Source organism: Harpia harpyja, chromosome 19 (genome assembly GCF_026419915.1).
Source record: "Harpia harpyja isolate bHarHar1 chromosome 19, bHarHar1 primary haplotype, whole genome shotgun sequence".
Taxonomy (NCBI): domain Eukaryota; kingdom Metazoa; phylum Chordata; class Aves; order Accipitriformes; family Accipitridae; genus Harpia; species Harpia harpyja.
The window spans coordinates 13,121,992-13,140,144 of NC_068958.1; the positions used below are offsets into that span (position 1 = coordinate 13,121,992).

At 55.5% G+C, this 18,153-nt stretch overlaps 1 protein-coding gene across 1 annotated transcript in view; it reads right to left on the reverse strand.

Annotated features, from left to right (window-relative positions):
• Window positions 1-18,153, reverse strand: part of ENTPD2 (ectonucleoside triphosphate diphosphohydrolase 2) — a 33,917-nt gene that overhangs the window by 12,530 nt on the left and 3,234 nt on the right. The window contains exon 2 of the mRNA XM_052815329.1: window positions 9,593-9,672. The gene's annotated coding sequence lies outside the window, so the exon portion shown is untranslated. The remainder of the gene's footprint in view (window positions 1-9,592; window positions 9,673-18,153) is intronic.

The following is an 18,153-nucleotide window of genomic DNA, read 5'->3' on the forward strand; positions in this document are numbered from 1 at the left end:
CAAGTGAATAATGTAATGCGTTTCAACACGGAACAGTGAGCCAAGGAAGGTTGGGCCCCTGGCTCTGAGAAGGACATTTTGAGCTTGCTTACACAGAGGGATAAAACAGTGAACAAAATAATAAACAAGGAGCTATCACCAAGGAGAGGAGGCTGAAGGAGGATGCGGCTTCCAGACCAGCTGGGTTGCAGGCTGGAGGGTCACACTTCAGCTCCTTGCAGCCTCCCTCGCTTCTTCATTTTTTTCGAAGCAAACCATTTTTTCTGTCACTCACAGCTGCCTTGCATGCATTGCACCAGCGCTGGGGTTTCTGCAGAGCTTCCTGCCCATCGCTGTGGTGTCTGGGTGTGGAGGCACTTGAGGGGCCCAGCCTGTGTCATGGGCTTGTGGTCTGGGGACCCTTGACGCTGATGTGCCACTGCATCATGGAGGGTCTGCTGCTGGCAGTCTCACAGGGGACGAGCTCCAGTTTTATCCCCCAAAGCAGTGACGAGCAGCAGAGTCTGGGGAAGAAAATGGCTAAATAGGGGCACAGAGAGTGACCCTCGCCCAGCCAGTGCCCATCACCACAGCACAGGGCTTCTCTGCAGGACTGCTGCGTTCAACCTGTGAGTGTTTGCAGATGTGTCTACCTCCTCACTTCAATTCATTAAGCATTTAACCTCTAGAAAACCTGTGTTAATCAATTCCAAGGCATTAATAAACTGATTTATGTGAAAAAATTAGTCCCCTTTGCTGCTGCTGCTAATACTGAAGGAGACCATAGTCTTGTCTCTGAGGCTTAGCAGAGCATAATTTCTGCTGCCTTCCTGCATCACTGCTGGCTTTAAGGCTCTTCTCAAGTTTCCACAGGGAAATACCTGCCTATTCCTGACTTTTCTTGCCACCCTCCTCACCTGTCCAGCACCTCCGAGGCACACATCTGCACCCCTCACAGGTGCGGCCACACCAGGCATTAACAGAGCAGCAGAAAGATCTTCTCTGAATGACACTTAATGCCTTTCTTAATAGCTGCCAAGCCTCCTGTTTCTCTTTTTGACTGGACAAGCAGTGAGAAGAGGTCCTCAGAGACTGAAAAGGAACCAAAAATCTCTTTTTCGAACGGTCGTGAGCAGAGACAGGGCTGGGAGAGCCCTGTGGGGGCAGGGACGGTCCGTTGCTCCTCATGCTTATTTTGCTTTTGGGGACTTCGGAGCAAGTCCTTTTCTGGCAGGCAGTTACTTGGTGTGGTAGGACCCTCCTAGGATTTGAGTGCAGATGTGTCTTCCATACCTTGGCCTTGTGCAGACTTGGCCACCCTGTTCCCAGGTTGCCTGTACGTGGCATGGAGCGGGGGTTTGCATCTCTTCCCACTGCAAGAGGGGCTGTTCCTCCTTCTCTGCCCAGGGTCGCTTTTGCCACCCTCTGCCCAGCCCCAATGGGCAGGGGGATTGAGCCGAGGTCCGAGGGAGCCTGTGCCCAACCCTGGCCGATGGCTGGTGTCCCAGGAGACTCAACCTCCAGCACAAACAGGGAGGCACCAAGGGCTGGACTGGAAATGCTCCCAGCCACGCAAGGGGAATGACAGCCACATGAACCCATGTATAGCCAGAGAAATATCTCCACGATGGTGTGTTCAGGCAGGGAGCACACCAACACCGCTGTCCTGAGCTCAGCCCGGCCAGGGTCAGGCACCGGCTGCTTCCACCCCAGCAAGAGGAGGCTCCCGTGAACTCTCGTTTCTCATCGTGTCCCATTTACAGGAGGCACCACCTGTGAGGAGAGCGGGGCAGGGGAGGGTGGCAGCGTCTCTGCCCACACTGTGCAGGCAGCCCCTGCCACTCACAGGGACAACCCAGCCACGTGCCTGAGGATGGAGTAGGCACCTGTGCTGAAGTGGCCACCTCAGGTGGGCAATGCCTGGCAAGGAGCATGAAACGAGCTCCAGGCACAAACAAATTCAGCGGGAAAAAGAAAGCAAGGGGCAGGGAGAGCTTTCTCCATGATGGAAAATGGAGCAGGGGATGTCCTGATGTCATGAGAAGGTGAGCGCAGCCTTGTTTGTCTGAGGAAACCAGGGACATGTGGATTTTGGACACCAGCAAAGCAAGGCTGGCACAGATATCACCTCTGTGGACTCCAGGTTGTGAAGCAAAGGATGTGCCTGAACGAGCAGGTTCAATGCACGAGCAGGTTCAATGCACAAGCAGCTGCGTGGGGAGCCAGCCCAGCACAGCCTGGTTGTTCTGCTGCTCTGCCACCCTGCCACCTCTGCTGCCTGCCACCCCTGCCACCCTGCTGCCCTACCACCTCCCTGCACCCTGACACACTCCTTGTTGTCGTGTTGCACAGCAAGGCAGGGGTGGAGGAAGAGCAATGCCAGGTCTTGGGGCCCTGCGCTCCAGCAGATAGTAAGGCTGTCCAGTGCCTCTGGCATCCCACTGTCCTCATGCCCTTGGTGCCATGTCCGCTCTTCACTGGCCTGTGTCCAATTTTGCATCCACCAGCATCCCCAAGTCCTTCTCCGCAGGGCTGCTCTCCATCCATTCATCCCACCTTAAGTGTCCCCAGGGACAGAGGCACATGGTGAAATTTTAGGGGGCCTGCTTTGATAGCAGGAGGGAGAGAGACCTAGCATGACCAGACACTTACAGTAACCTGAAATAACCATATAATCAATCAGATGCAGGGCCAGGGTTTGCTGTGAGACAGCAATAAGTTCCCCATGATTTAATGCCAATTTTGCATGCTTACAGCCTGTGTATGGGGTGTCACGTCTGTTACAGGGCCAAGGCAGTGAAGGACCAGGCGTACCTGTGAGACGTGGCACGGTAAGGGGGCCCAGAGGAGTGGGTGGATGTCACAGGCAAAGAGGAAACCAGGTCAGGAGCCCCAACTCCCAACTGTGCTGGTGCCTTTTGCTCACCCCATACCTGGGTAAGCACTGAGAGCTTGGTGCCAGGTAAAGCTGAATGAGGATGTGCCACCAGCATGCCTGAGGCATCTGCAGGCTCTTGGCATGTATTTCTACATCTCCTGCAACTGACGTGGACACTGACTTCAGCTCAGCAGCATGGGGGAGACAGCACTTTCCTCCCCCAGCTCTGAGGAGAAGTGCAGGCACAGGCTCCCCAGGAAAGACAGGTCCTGGTGGCAGCCCCATCCTAGCTGGGAAACAAAGCCTGTCCCCACCCCGGGGGACTCACAGGTGAAATATTCACTGGGGACAAAGTGGCAGGTGCGGAACAAAGAAGAGAAGGTGGGGAGTGCATTACTCACCCAGCAGTGTGGGATAGCCACTTTCCTGGACAAAGGAGAGAGGTTTTTCTAATCTACCTCTTCCAACAAGAGCATTTGATGTGGGGCCACCTGGGCGAGGGCTGCCTGGGTTGAACGAGTGATTAGTGGAGAAACTGAAGGAAGAGAAGGGACTCGCTGGCTGGCTCTGGGAGATGGTGCCTGGGGATGGTGGGGTTTGCTGGTGGTGGGGCTCAGGGCTTCTCAAATTAAACATAGATGAGCACAGCTGGGAGCACTGGTGGGTGGCACTGCAGCTCCGTATGTGGTCGGGAAATAACAGGAAGAATGGGATGAGCCTGGAGACACTGCAACGGGCCGGGGTCCAAAGGGAGGCATTAGGGACAGAGTTTTCTGCTCCCATCTGCAAGCTCCTCAGCCAACAGCAAGTGCAGGGGAGATGCATCCAGGACCATTCAATAATCTTGGGATTAGGATGAGCCACCAGCATGGGCCAGCCATGAGCAATGCACAAGCAGTCCCACAATGCACTCAAGACCTGCTACAGCAAAACACTGATCTCAGCCCTGATGGGAGCCCCAGGGCGGTCCCAACCTGCTCCAGAGGTTACTCTGCAGAGACTCCCAGGGCAAGGAACAGCAGGCAGAGAGAGGGGCTGGTTGGAGAACAACACAGTCCCTGGGGCAGTCAGCAGTACATTGGGGATGGCAGGAGGCTGCGAAGGTGTCCCCAGTAGAAGCACAGCCCCCATCTGCCTCACGGGCAGCTCTTGAGCAGTGTGTGAACCAGGGGACGAGGGCAAGGACTCGCTCCTCAGTCACAGGCTGGGGTGAGACTGCTCACAGGGCAACGTGCTGTGGTCCATGGGAGGGGGAACCCCCCAGCCCTGATCTCAGTCCCAACCCTAACCCCAATCCCGCTCCCAATCTCAGTCCTGCCTGGGAGCAGCACAGGACCCACAGCCAGGTGGAGGAGCTGTAACCTGCTCCCAGTCCCACGTACAGCCTGGCTGAGATCTGCAGCTTTTGCTGGAGTCAGGACCTGGACTGACCCAACCTCGGGGACTTGGCTGAGAAATCAGGTGTATTTTTCAGAGATCGCAGGCCAGTGCTGGCCAGCCGCCCTGCAAGCCCAGAGCTGTCCCTCCCCTGGGGACCTCCAGGCAGGCTGAGTCCTGCACCAACAAAAGGACTTGGGCGTCTGGGCTTCCCAAACTGCTGGCGCTGACTCTCTTCCCAGTGTCTTGTTCCCTTGCATGGAGGAGTCCCAAAATTGCATGGAGTACTGGAAAACCTACCAGCAGCCTGTCCTGCAGGGGGGATGCATCCCTCAGCCCAGCAGAGGTATGTCCAGCTGGAGCCAGAATGATGCTTTTGCTCCGAGTGCACCCACCCATGTCTCCACTTGCACAGTGTCACCGATGTGGCGAGAGCCAGGCTACTGGTAGTGTTTCCATCGGTAGAGGAGAAAAGTAAGCGGGTGCAACAAACCAAAGTGTGACTGAGGGCAGCTCCCATGGAGCCAGTGGCTTTGCATCTATAACCTGTGGGTGGGAGCTCCCCAATGCACTCGAGCTTCAGCTTTGAGCCCAGAGCTTTTCCTCCTACAGGCACTGAAGGACCGGAAGGACCCCAGTGTATCCAAGGCTATAATCCCCCTCCTGGCAAGGATGCTTGCCTGGAAGGAAGATCAAATCCAAGCACAAGTTTCCATTCTTGCCTAGCTTTCTAAAACCTTTTTTCTCTCCTGTTTCCCAGGGCAGCGTCTCTGCAATGCCAGCCCAGAGGGGTTCCCACGGGCAGGGATCTGCTCCCTGTTGCCCCAGCACTGAAACAACCAGGAAATAGGCGGCTTCTCCAGAAAAGCCCCACTGGTTTCTCCCAGCTGCCTTGCCAGGAGCCCTCTCATGATGGGGCAGAGAGGCATCCGGCCACAGGGCAGGCGTTGCAGTGAGGAGCCACTGTGGGCTGGCAGGCATGCTGTGTCATCAGCTCTGCTTATGTGGCTGTGGCACAGTGCCTGATGAGCTGTTTCCCCAAGCTTGTGGTACAAGGCTGCAGATCGCAGCATGGGACACGAGACCTGCTGGCAGAGCATCCTTCCTTGTGTCATGGCCCCAGGGCAGAGGTTTGCTAGCATGCGGAGCCCCAGGGCAGTGGTTGCATCCCACTGGCTCCATGTAGCTGTCACAGGCTCACCTTTCCTTAAATCTGTGGCATGGGGTGTGTGGGCAGGAGGGAAGCACATAACATGAAGGAAAGGGAACACCACGCACAGACCCATGTGAGCAGCCTTGCTCACAGGGCTGATCCCCATCCTCAGCATGAGGGAGGGGATGGTGGTGGTGGGGGGACAGAGCTGGCAGGGCAGAAGGGGAAATTACGTTCTGCTTGGAACAAAGCAGGCAACAGTTTGTCACTTTTCTTAAAACTTGCCAACACCACCCAGGGCCTCCAGTTGCAAGTGGGAAACCACATTTTGAGTGACCTCAGCTCAGCACCACGAGCACCAGCCCCATGGCCAGCACTGGTGAGCAGCCAGGTGATGTGGAGGCTGAGCCCTTGCCCTGGCTCTGGGGACAGGAGGCTCGCTGCTGCAGCCCCATGTGCTGGGCGGCCCACGGACATGATTGCATCCTCATGCTGAGCCACAGCAAGGACAGGCTTCCCTGTGGGATGCCAAAACACCCAGGCTATCCCCACTGAGCCCCCGCCGGAGCATTAGAGGGGCTCTGAACAAGCAGGGAGTTGTTGGGGGCAGCTGTGCGGAACTCCCTGCCAGGGCTGCTGCTTAGCTTCCCGAGGTCTGGAGGTGAGCAGGACCATGGAGCTGCTGCAAACATCCCCCCATGAGCAGCAGTGGGCAGCAGGACAGGCAGCAGGGGATGGGCAGGGGGGGTACGGGGTACCCACGGCCATGTCTCCTGCGCCTGGGGCAGGTGCCAGCACTGCAATCTACTTTGCCCCCAAACCCACACCACTTTCTGATTTGAAGCAGTCTCTTATTCCCTAATTATCTACATTTAACCTGGTTGCATGAGGGATTTTGCCCCTTGAAGGTGCAAACAGGACCTGTTTCTCCATTCTCTGCTATTGCATTTGTCTGCAAGGAGAATTCAAGTAACCCGGAAGGATGTGGCTTGTGTTAGCACCTCTCTGTTAGTTCTCCTGTGTAGTGAATTTGCTCTTTTCCCATTGCTGTTGCATGGAGAAACTCTGCTCTGAGGTTCCCTCAAGTCCCTAGAGGTCTTAGGGACAAAACTAACATTTTAGGAGGACTTGAGCACTGGGAGGGCTCTGTGTGTCCACCGCCCTCCCGCTGTGCCACAGCAGCCAGTTCAGGAGGTAGGAACATCTCTGTTAGGGCATAAGCCACCTTCCCATTGCCATCCTGCAGCTATCCGGCAGTGTGCCACAGCCCAGCTATCCCCAGTGTGCCATGCTTCTCCAGCATCCCCTTCCTGTGAGCTCTGGGAAGAGATGCGAGAAGGTGTCAGTTCAGCCCAATCCTGTTTTGCACTGAACAAGATAATTTTGCTTCCCTCTGATGCTTGCAGTCAGTTTTGAGGACCAGCACCCTGTGGAGGGTTCCCTCTTGCAGAGGCATAATCACGTCCCTTGATGCTGTTGTGCAGTTCTGCAGCTGGGGAAGCTGTCCTGTCCCAGGGCAACTGCTCCTTCAAATCTTTGGCATCAAACTATGCTTGCTTGATGCAAGACCTTGCACTGGGAACTCAACCTGAGGGAAAGGCGGGGTCTCTCCTCTTCTTTGGCAGGACTTTAATAAAAACTAGATTTTTAATGCAGGCTGGGGCTCCCTGGTGGCCTCCCCATAAGGTTGGCAATGGCCACCGGAGCTGTGCCCTGGTATCCCATCCCCTCCCCCTGCCACGGTCCTTCTGGAGAAAGCTCTGCACCAGGGAGGCATCTCATCTGGACTCCCGGCTCTGCCAGTGCCTTTTCCCACCATTTTCCAGCAGAAGCCACAAGAGCAGCTCCAGCGCAGCGGCTTAGAGCCCCATACTTGTGGGTCCCCCCAGCCCGGGGCAGCACCTTGTCAGCCTGGCCACCCAGCTTAGCAATCTCTAAATTAGAGTTTATCAGTAGTGTTGTTTCTCACCCTAATAATGGAGTTTCCTTTTGATAGATGGTTACTGTCTCTATGTCTCTATATAAAGGCACGTGGCCCTGAGGATCACCCTCCAGCCAGCAGGCAGGTTTTCAGTCCTTTCTGCATCCCAAAATGCAACAAGAAATCTCTAGAGAGCCATTTCTTCTGCTGGAGCACCAGGGCTTGCTCCAGCCTCAGCTAAGCGTGACACACTTTCTTTTCCCAGCCTTAGCCCAAATGACATTTTCCCATCCTCTCCCCACCAAACTGGTGTGTGGGCAGCTAGATCCTTCCCTCCCTGGTGGGTTTCCAGCACACAGCCCCAGCCAGCCAACTGCTAGAGGGCAGAAAGTGACTCGAAGTCACCCATGCTGGTGCCGAGACTAGGAGAGCATCCTTTGTTCCAGGACAAGGACTTCCCACTGTCACACTGCTGACTTAGCCGAAAACATGCTGCACTGCCCATCACCACCAGGGCTCAGCTCCAAGTGACCTCGGCAAGTCATTTCTCACATGCTCCCAGGGCTCTGAGTCCTTGGTGGCTAAGGGAGGAGCATGGACCCCCTCTGAAGGGGGCCACGGGGGACATCATGGGCTGTCGTTATTCCTGCCTCAAGCTGTCACCGCTCTTGGCAGTGGGACCCCTTGTGTCCAGCAGAGCAAAGCCAGTGTGATGGCACAGGCATGTCCAGAGAAGGGCAACCAAGTTGGTGAGGGGCCTGGAGCACAAGTCTTATGAGGAGCGGCTGAGGGATCTGGGGTTGTTCAGTCTAGAAAAGAGGCGGCTGAGGGGAGATCTTATCGCTCTCTACAACTACCTGAAAGGGGGTTGTAGTGAGGTGGGTGTTGGTCTCTTCTGTCAGGTGGCTGGAGATAGGACGAGAGGAAATGGCCTCAAGTTGAGGCAAGGGAGATTTAGGTTAGATATTAGGAAAAATTTTTTTACTGAGAGGGTTGTCAAACATTGGAATGGGCTGCCCAGGGAAGTGGTTGAGTCACCATCCCTGGAGATACTAAAAAAGTGAGTGGACAGGGTACTCCAGGGCATGGTTTAGGGGGCATGGTTAATGGTTGGACTTGATTATCTTGAAGGTCTTTTCCAACCGAAATGATTCTATCATTCTATGATTCTATGCAGGACAGATGATGGCACACACAGGACAGACTTCATTTCCCACTGCCGTGGCAGGGAAGACAGCATGAGGTGCCCAAAGCAGCCTGGGGCACACCTGGCTGTCTGCAAGGACTTGTTTGCAGGGATGGCAGCAAAAGGACCCACTGCAGCACAAGGGCGGGAGAGCAGGTGCTGCGACCCTTTGGCCAAGGCCCAGCCAAGTGAGCCCTTCCTCTCCCATATTGCTTCCCAGCCCTTGGTGGCTGCCCTGGGCTGCCTCCAGGCAGCTGCCCTGCCTGCCCCGGCTGCGCAGGCCCTGCAGGATCCCAACCCAAAACCACTGACATCTGGGCACTGAGTAGAAGATCTCTCCCAGCTGCTGACAGCTCCCACTTTGGGCAAACACCGCTGGGAGCTTTCTTTCCTGGAGACAGTCCCTCAGCATCTGCCTCCCAGCAGCCCTCCAGCATCCAGACTTGTCTCCTTCTGGCAAACCCAGTGCTCCCAAGGCTGCCCTGGGAACAGGGACAAGCTTTGTAGAGCTGCCATGAAATCGCCTATTACTGAGATCAAGCTGTTGAACTGATCCATACCTAGGTCAGGAAATTAATCAGTTTTAATCAATTTATAAATCCATATTTTTTCCATATTTAACCCTTCCACTTCACAACCGTTGCCCATGCTGGGGCCTTTTGTATGAGCCCTCCTGCTGAATTCCCAGTGCACTCCCAGCTAGCCCATCCCTCTTTAGGGTTTTTTCTCAAATGACTCAAAAATGGGAGTCAGACAACCCCAAATCCTGAAATTTAAAAAAAGAAAGTTTGTGAGCTGCAGAGATTTTCAAGGTTACACTTCTCAGTTTTTGAACATAACCGCAAAACTGGACTTTTATTTGTCTTTCAGGGAGATCTGGAACTTCTGAGCTCATCATGGGATGCCATCAGCTGCAATTGGAGAAAATCATGTGCTGTGAATCTCTCAAAAAGCCCTTGAAAGCCTCATTCATTTCCTCTTCCTCCATACGCTACAAAACAGTACGATTTATGAGCAGCTGGATGCCCCTCAGGATGCACAGGGATCTCTCCAGCTGCAGACAGACACCCTTAAATGCATCCCAATGCTCCAGGTTACCTCTTCCTGCCCCAAAACAGACACCTCTGCGGGTCTTCTTCAGACCACTTCAGGAAGGTCAGCTGGCTTAGTGCAAACCTCTGAAAAATGAAAAGAGAGTTGCTTCAGCATGAAGCAGGTCAGGGACTGCTCCACATCCCCTGCCTGGCCTCCATGGCACAGCATCTCACTTGGCTCTGGGCGCATCCCGGCTGGCAGCAGGGTCTCAGCCTCAGTTGCAGGGTGCCAGCCTTCCTCCTTCACTAACATTTGAAAAATATTTTGAAGAAACACAGTCCCATGACTGATGTTATGTGCTGCAGGACAGAAGAGCAGGCAGGACCCACACCTGGGGTGGCACCGGTTAAACAGAAATCCCTGAGCTGAAGCAGTTTGCAGAGGTAATGAGTCACCGAGAAGGGAAAAGAGATGGAGAACAGCTGTGTCCTGGTATGATCTCTGAGGCCTTCAGGGCTGCTAATACTTCACTCAAAGCCACGACCCTGCCCTTTTAAGGTACGTTTGTGCTTTGTAACTGGGACAAAAGGAAAAGAAAAACACACCCAGGTTCATTTGTGGGAAGCTGGCAGTGTGACCTCCAGGTGCTCCTCTGTGCTGGCCAGGATGGGGCCATGCCCGGGAAGGGCATGGGAAGGATGCTCGTCCCACCTTCAGGTTCATTCCTGCTCTCAGGCTTCAGCAGGTGACTTGGATGAAACCGCTGAGTGCAATTTTTCCAGCTTCAGCTGGATTTTGCTTTTTTGTGGGATGGAAGAGCAATCATCGCTTCACATGCTGCTGACAGGAGCCGCAGGGAGACACTGCCCTGCTGCAGGAAGAATCTTTGCTGGAATGATTTTTTCAGCTCAAACTCCCTGGGCAGGGCTGAAGTTAAACCCTCAGCACAGAAAAATAGCATTTTGCATGAGTGTGAAATTTGGCAGAGACTGGGGGTGCAGATGGCTTGCCAGAGGAATGCTCAGCAGCCACTCATCTCCTTTCCAAGGAGCGGCCAGTTAGGTCCAGCTCCCAAAACACACCCTGCGCCAGGTGTCAGAGGAGCTACCCTTGCTGGTGAGTCCTCATGAGAGCCAAAACCAGCCCAGGCCTGTGAGAAGATGCTGTTGGGGCAGAAATGATCCTGCCCAGCGTGTGTCAACCAGACAGGAGCTGGGCTGAGGCTGGTGTGGATGAGCGACCGCATCCCGCTCCCAGCGTGTCCCCCGCTCTGCTCCAGCCTGGTTGCCCTCCTGTCAGGGGGATGTCGTGTCCTTGGGACTGCATTGGGTTTATGTGGCAAGGTTTTGGTAGTGGCAAGGGGGGGCTGCAGGGGTGGCTTCTGTGAGAAAACACCAGGAGCTGCCCCCATGTTGGACCCAGGCAGCTCCAGCTGGCTCCAAGATGGACCCACCACTGCCCAAATCTGAGCCTATAAGCAAAGGTGGTGGTTCCTCTGTGACAACATATTTAAGAAGGGGTAAAAAATGCTGCACAGCAGCTGGAGAGAGGAGGGAGATGTGAGCGAAACAGCCCTGCAGACCCCCAGGTCAGTGAAGAAGGAGGGGGAGGAGATGGTCCAGGCACCAGAGTAGAGATTCCCCTGCAGCCCGTGGGGAAGCCCATGGTGAGGCAGGCTGTCCCCCTGCAGCCCATTGGAGGTCCATGGTGGAGCAGATATCCAACTGCAGCCTATGGAGGATCCCACACCTCTGCCTTCCCATGGCAGGAGTCTGCTCAGCCTCTGACAGCTGGTTTGAGAGCCCAACTGCTGCCAGGAGCCTGCCCAGCTGCCACCGCATCCTGTCCCCACCTTGACATATAGGAAGGCTTCCATGTGCCTTGCTAAATGATTCAGCTTCCCTTTCCGACATCCCACACATGCCTTTGTTTGGAAGCGAGCCCTGGGATCGGCACTTTCAGTTCTTCTGTAGTTACGCGGGTGCCTGACCACAGCAAGACTTCCACAAACCGGGGCCAAGCACAGCTGCCAAGCAGCTACTACATCCCTGCCAGTGCCAGCCAGAGGCACGTGGGTCCGAGACAGAGACCCTGAGCCCTGTCCGAGACTGCGGATGTAGCTCAGGGTCCTCTCATCACCCTGCCAGGACCATCACACCTGTGGGGCATGAGGGCAGCTCAGAGGGGAGAGGATGGACACCGGGTCCAGTGGCTTCAGCAGTGGGCGTCTGTGCGAGGAGCCACGTTTCCAGTGTCTGGAATAACTGGGGTCCCCTGGGAGTCACTGAGCAGCTTGTGGTGAGGAGCTCACTAGGAAACCAGGCATTTGCTTAGACCCTTGGCAGTGGGTTTAAGCTTTCAGGTGAGATCTTTACAGGTACAGGTTTCACTGGTTTAAAAAAATAACCATTTCAGAGTCCAGCTAGAGCCTGTGCCAGCTGCATTCATGGCTGGCACACACCTCTCTGAGCAAATAAGCCTGGGAGCAGTCAGCAATAACATGGCTATGATGTCCCCACTGCCCCCTCATGCCACCCAGTGGTGTCCAGCTATGAGGAAGATGACAGCAAGCATATGTGATACTTCCCTTGAGCCCTCTCCCTGTCTCCACCTATTTTCAGCTCAGGGATTTCCTGAGCCAGATGTGATTTCCTGATTTCTCTGTATTTACACCCTTCGGTAGATCCCTCCTCTTTGGACTTGTCAAAAAACCTCCCTCTGGGCACAGGCAAACCTCCAGCATCAGCACCATCCCTCAACAAGGAGCTTCTGCCACCCTAGCACAGAGAACTTCCTACTTCAGTTTGGGTTGAAACTGGCTCCCACCTTCACTTCATGCACTGGAAGTGTTGGTGGCTCTGTCCATCCCCAGCCTCTCCAGGGCAGTCCTGAGTTTCCAGACCCCCAGTTGTATCTTCTCTAGCTGGAGGGTCCCATCCTGCTCAGATAGGAAGGTCCCTTCCCAGTGGAGTTTCTCAGGGACCCTATGGCCACCATGATGTCTGCAGGCAGGGCTCATCCACCCCTGCTGCCCCTTGTGCCCCCACTGCTCCTCACGCACTGCCCTGGCTGTGTGCCGGGGGGCAGGATCAGCCCCTCGCTGTCCTTGTTACCCCACTGACTGCACCCTGCAGCCAGATCCCACCCTGCATCCCACCCAGGGATGACTAGGACATTCACCATGGGCCAGAGGTATGCTGTGATCCCACAGGCTGGCCCAGAACTCTTGGATTTTCCCTCCAGTGATGTATTTTCCATTGCATTTAAAAATAAAATCCCAGCAATAAAAGCTCCGGCTAATTTTATACCTAGCCTGTTTTTCCCAGGCTCCTGCAGGACGAGGTTCACCCTGCAACACAGACAACACTCATGTGGCTAGGGTGGTGTCACATATGGACAGGGGTGCATGGGTGGATGTGGGATGCATGGGTGGGCTAGAGTGGAGGACGTCGAGCCCAACAGAGTTTGTTGCCCATGGAGGGGTTTCTTCCTCTTTGCCTTGCTGAAGAGCCAGGAACTGAGTGGGGAAAGTGGGGGGGGCTTTCTCAGTGTGCGGGGTGTGGAGCACAGTTTGGCATGGTGAGAGCACGGTCAGTGTGAGCATGGTCACAGTGTGAGCATGGACATGGTGTGAGCATGGACACGGTGTGAGCACAGACTCAGTGTACATGGCCCCAGGACAGCCTGGCACAGCGTGAGTGTGTACACCCACAGGTGTGCTGCTGTGCCCGTGCCTGTGCCCATGTGTGCACCCGCAGCAGGGTGTTTCTCTAGGGGTGTCTGAATCCCTGAGCATCTGCCTGGTTTGCGAGGGGCAGGAAGGGCCCAGGGGGTTGGAGACCCAGGCAGGGGACCTGGGAGAACAGATCCTGTCCTGCAGACCCACATCCTGCACCAGCCACGCAAATGTCCTGGGAGTGGGGAGAGCTGCCAATCCCACTGGGAAGCAGGAGGAAGAAAAGCAGCTCATGGCCCCAGGAAAATGGTGGAAATCCCTGGAAAAGCTACAGGGAGCAGAGGTGGGCCCTGGGGCAGCACGGGCAGGTGGGCTTTGAGCTCCCACTGTCCCCAGGATGTGGTGCAGCCACGGTGGGAGCCGTACCCCGCCCCCAGACCCCACCAGCACAGCCATCCTGCGCAGACACAAAGCAACCAGGGCGTTTCTGTCGGTGTCAGATCCTGCTGGGTGAGCTGCTCCCAACCTCGCAGCCCTAACGGCCCCAACGGCTTTGCCTTTCTTCTTAACCAAATAAAGCTTTGCAATATTTAGGTTTTCACAGCTCCTTTGGTTTCGTAAGACTGGGCTCCCACTAAAGGCGGGTGTTGCAGGGGAAAGCTGAGTGATAGGAGTGATGAAGGCTGAGGACACTGGAGCGGAATAAATGCTCTCTCCTAAAAGTATTGTTTACAAAAGCTGCTTTTGGTTTTTTTCCTTTTTTCCCCCTAACTTCATGATTTTAGAAGGGCCAGGGAGATTTATGACTTTCTGGGAGTTGGCAGCGGTGCAACAGCCTACTCATCAGAGGAAAATGTGAAAAATGGCTGGGCTGGAAAACCCCCCTTAGGATTTCAGACAGAGAAGCAAAATGAGAGCTGACATGCAGGTGTCCTGGGCGGTGCAGAGCACAGAATGCTGTGGGGATGAAGCTGCCCCTGCAGACCCCACCAAGAACCTCACCAGAATCAGCACAGTGCCTCTGGCTGCCCAGGAGGCAGAGATGCCAGGGACAAGCCCGGCAGCCCAGCACGGAGCAGTGGCCGCCAGCACTGACCAGCCACGCAGGCACCAGTGAGAAGGCATTTGCATCTGTGCAGGAGCATCAGCACCGGGATCTCTCACAAGCCCAAATTATTTTCTTCCTAAGCCATCAATATTAAATATTTAATGATGAAATCATTAGATTATTTGATTATTATCTGCCTGGCCCATCCAGCTGAGCTGTCTCCAAGCTGCCCAGGGCACATCCCTCATGGGGGATGGGACGCTGAACCCAGACACCGGCGCAGCTCCCAGCCCGGCACAGAGGGACGTCCAATCTGCCCATGGGACCAGGTCTCCCCCGCAAAGTGTTTCAGCCTGAGGACTAACAGAGGTTTTGGAAGATTTTAAGATCTAATGAAGATTTTGGAAGCATCCCAAAGAAGTGGAAGCTTTCTGCATGGCAGAGCTCATGCCAGGAGTACCAGGATGGGACTATTTCTCTGTGTGCTACTTAGAAACAGCTTTTCTATTATTTCAACTGGCCCTACATACAGCAGAAGGAAAAAGGAAAGTGTGTTTAAAAAGCCTGAACTGAAGTCAAACCAATACAAAATATTTTCATTTTGGGCTAAACAAAACCTGGGGGCTGAGGCAATGTCTTCTTGGGTTTCTTTGTTTAGTCAATAGGACAAAAAAGCCTGTTTCTTTCCCAGTTTGACGAGCACCGTGTGAGAGCCCTTCATCTTCAGCAGGGATGGAAAAGCCGTTGTGGTTTGAGAGCCGCTCAGTGCCTTTGTAGAAATGAAGCAATGCAAAACCCTGTGGACAAGGATGTCATTACCACAGGCAGAGCCTGCCCGCAGCCACGGCACTCGCCGTGCTCAGCCTTTCCCTTGGAGCCTGGTGCTGCCCATGGCACAACTTATCTGGAGCTTCCCTTCACCCCCCCCAGCTCCACACAGAATTATAGAATAGTTTGGGTTGGAAGGGACCTCCAAAGACCATCTAGTCCAAGCCCCCTGCAATGAGCAGAGACATCTTCAACTAGATCAGGTTGCTCAGAGCCTTATCATCACATCAGTCCTGGGGAACCCAAGCAGTAAATACAGATAAATATTTTGCCATGCATGTGTGTGCAACAGCATGAGGGGGAAAGTCAGCCCACATGGCTGGTGCACACTCTCAGTACGGTGTGGCTGGGTTTCTGTTTCCCTTGTTCCCCTCCATTGCAGACCTGCTTGGGTTGCCTGCCTGTGACGCTGCCACCCGGTTCAGGTGTCTGTCAGGACCATAGTGGCGTGGCAGGGAGGAGCCAAGGGCTAAGACAGAGCAAACTCATGTCATTTGTGACACCCACCTCACAGGCAGGGTGCCATACAGTCCCTGCGCGGGGTTTGGCAGGGCCTGGCCAGCACCGGTCCCTCCACGGCAGCTCCATCCTCACCCGCAAGGAGCTGGCTAGAGGCTGTGCCTGGGGACATGGGTCAGGGGACCTCAGGCTAGGATGTCCTGCTTGCATTGGGCTGTCACCGCTGTGCTGAGCTCTGCCCTGTGGGTGCCCACCTGTGGGACACACAGATGTGGCCGTAGCCATGACCCTTGCCCGAGGGTGGCTGTGGGATGCCCTGGTGCAGGCAGCGCAGGCAGCCCTGTCTGCCGTCAGCTTCTTGACAGGAAGATTTAATAACAGTTTCTTTTTTTTCTCCCCAAAGAAAAGGGCTGGGGGACATCCCTGCAGCCACCACATCCCTACTTGATGTCTTCTTGGGCTTGTTGACACCCCACAAGCCTCCTCCGTGGGCAGGAGATCGTTTTCAGCAGCCAAAAGAAACCAAAGCTGTCTGCCTGGACCTGTCCGAGAACAGGCTGTCCCTGGCTGCCCGCAGCAGGGAATGACAGATTTGTGGAGTGCCTTGGACCCTTGCAGGGATGCCTTGGGCATAAATGGGGGTTACGTGCCCAGGAGAGGCTCTGGGGCAGCAGGACTCACTGCTCCCAGCGCTGGCTCCTGGATCCGGCTGCAGGGCAAGTGGGAGCCATGTGTCCTCCCTGCCCTGTTTCCACGGGGCCAGTCTGCAGTGAGACATGGGAATGAATGAAGTAAAATGCTTGTTTGTTGAAACTGCACAGGCACAGCGCAGCCCAGGCTTCCTGCTGCAGGGATGTGCTGGTCCATGTGCCCAGCCCTCATCTACAGCTGGGGAAACTGAGGCAGAGCAGTTAAACGGTGTCATCGCGTGGGTGGGTTTTGATCGCTCCCTGGGATGTGGCTACAGCCCAGCCTCCAGTGCAGGCTCTCTGCCCATACAGCCATTTCTGCCCCTTCAGCTGCCTGGGGCATGGCCCCACCTGGCATGATCCCATCTCTTAGGAAGGGTGACCAGAGGTGCCCCGATAGCAGGGCAGGAGGAGGGGGCCACCTCCACCGTGTCTGCACCCACCACATCGGTGTCCCACAAGGGGATACTTTGGGTCTAAGGGCATCCACAGAGCAAGCGTGGCCCCCCCCAGGGTGCTGGCCAGGACCCCAGCCTCTGCTCTGGTCCCCAACAGCTGCTTCTCCCAGAGTGAGGAAACAGGGCGGATATCCGCCATGGGCAGCTGCCTCTTTATGTAATGGGGGGAGTAAAGTCATGGTCCCCGTGGCATGCAGCTGCAGAGCAAAGCAGGAATTTTGGGAGCCCCACCCCTCCTCATCGCACCGGGTCTCCCTGGGACGGAGCATCTGGCTTCAATCAGCTGTACCTTGGAAGAGGCTCGGTTGGCTGCGCGGGCAGCGGTGAGAACCCACACTGGGCTGGGGTCACGGCTGCAGGGAGACATCAGACCTGGCAGTGATCTGGCAGGATGCTGGAGCAGAGCCAGGATGCTGTGCTCAATTTCCCCCGTGATAGAGATGTTGGGGGCACCTGGCACAGCTGTGGCCCCAGCATCCCCCCGGGAATGAGCTGGGATGGTGGGGCGGAGGCTCACCCACCACTGCCCCTGCCGTACACTGCAGAGGGGAGGGAAGACCAGGATCTTTGCTCCACCATGCCTCAAGTGTCAGCAGAAAACGAAACTCTCCCATGGCCGCAGCCAGGGAGGAGGAACGGGGAGCACTGAGCACGTGCCAGGTAAAGCTGCTAAGGCAGGAGACAGTTTTATCTCTGCCAAGAGGAGGAAAGCACTGGCAAGCTGGAGCCTGGGATACAGGCAGGGCTGTGGCAACAAGGCACAGGGATGGTCTAGGGCAGGAGAACACCTGCAAAGAGGGACCAAGGGGATGAGCAAGAGGTACTGGGTGCCAGCTCATGGATCTGAGATTCACCAAGCACCCCTTTAGCCAAGACAGCCCTGCACGGCCCAGCTTCCCATCCCGGTGAGGACCAGCCCCAGGACCTGGGGCCTTTTCCATGCCATCACATCCTCGTTTCATCTCCCAGGGATTTGCACCAGCCAGAGCAGGACAGCGGATGCAGAAAGTGTGGGCTGACGGCATGCTGGGTGCTGGGGCTGCTGCAAACTGCCCAGTGCAGCAAGGACCCACGATGGACAGAGCAGTTTCTGACCATGCAGCAGGGAAGAAAAGCAAAAAGCACAAAACATATGGGCTGGGGGCCCAAGATGTGGCTGTTCCTGCTGGCATTTGGGATAATTGCTCTGCTGGGAGAGCGGCCCTTCTCTACGTGGGGTAGCTGGGCACGCAGCCCAGCCTCCAAGGGCGTGAGAAGGGAACAGAGCCGGGCAGGAAAAGGCAGAAACTACAAATAGACCTGTGTGACTGGATCCTTCCCAAGCTGCATGGCTGAGGACACAGAGGATGAGATCTTGCACCCCCTGGGGCAGCTTGGGGGCCAGGCACATCTCCAGGTTGAGCCCAGGTGAGGGCCGAGCACACCCCAGTCCTGGTAACAGCCCCCCCATCACCAGGCTGCAGCAG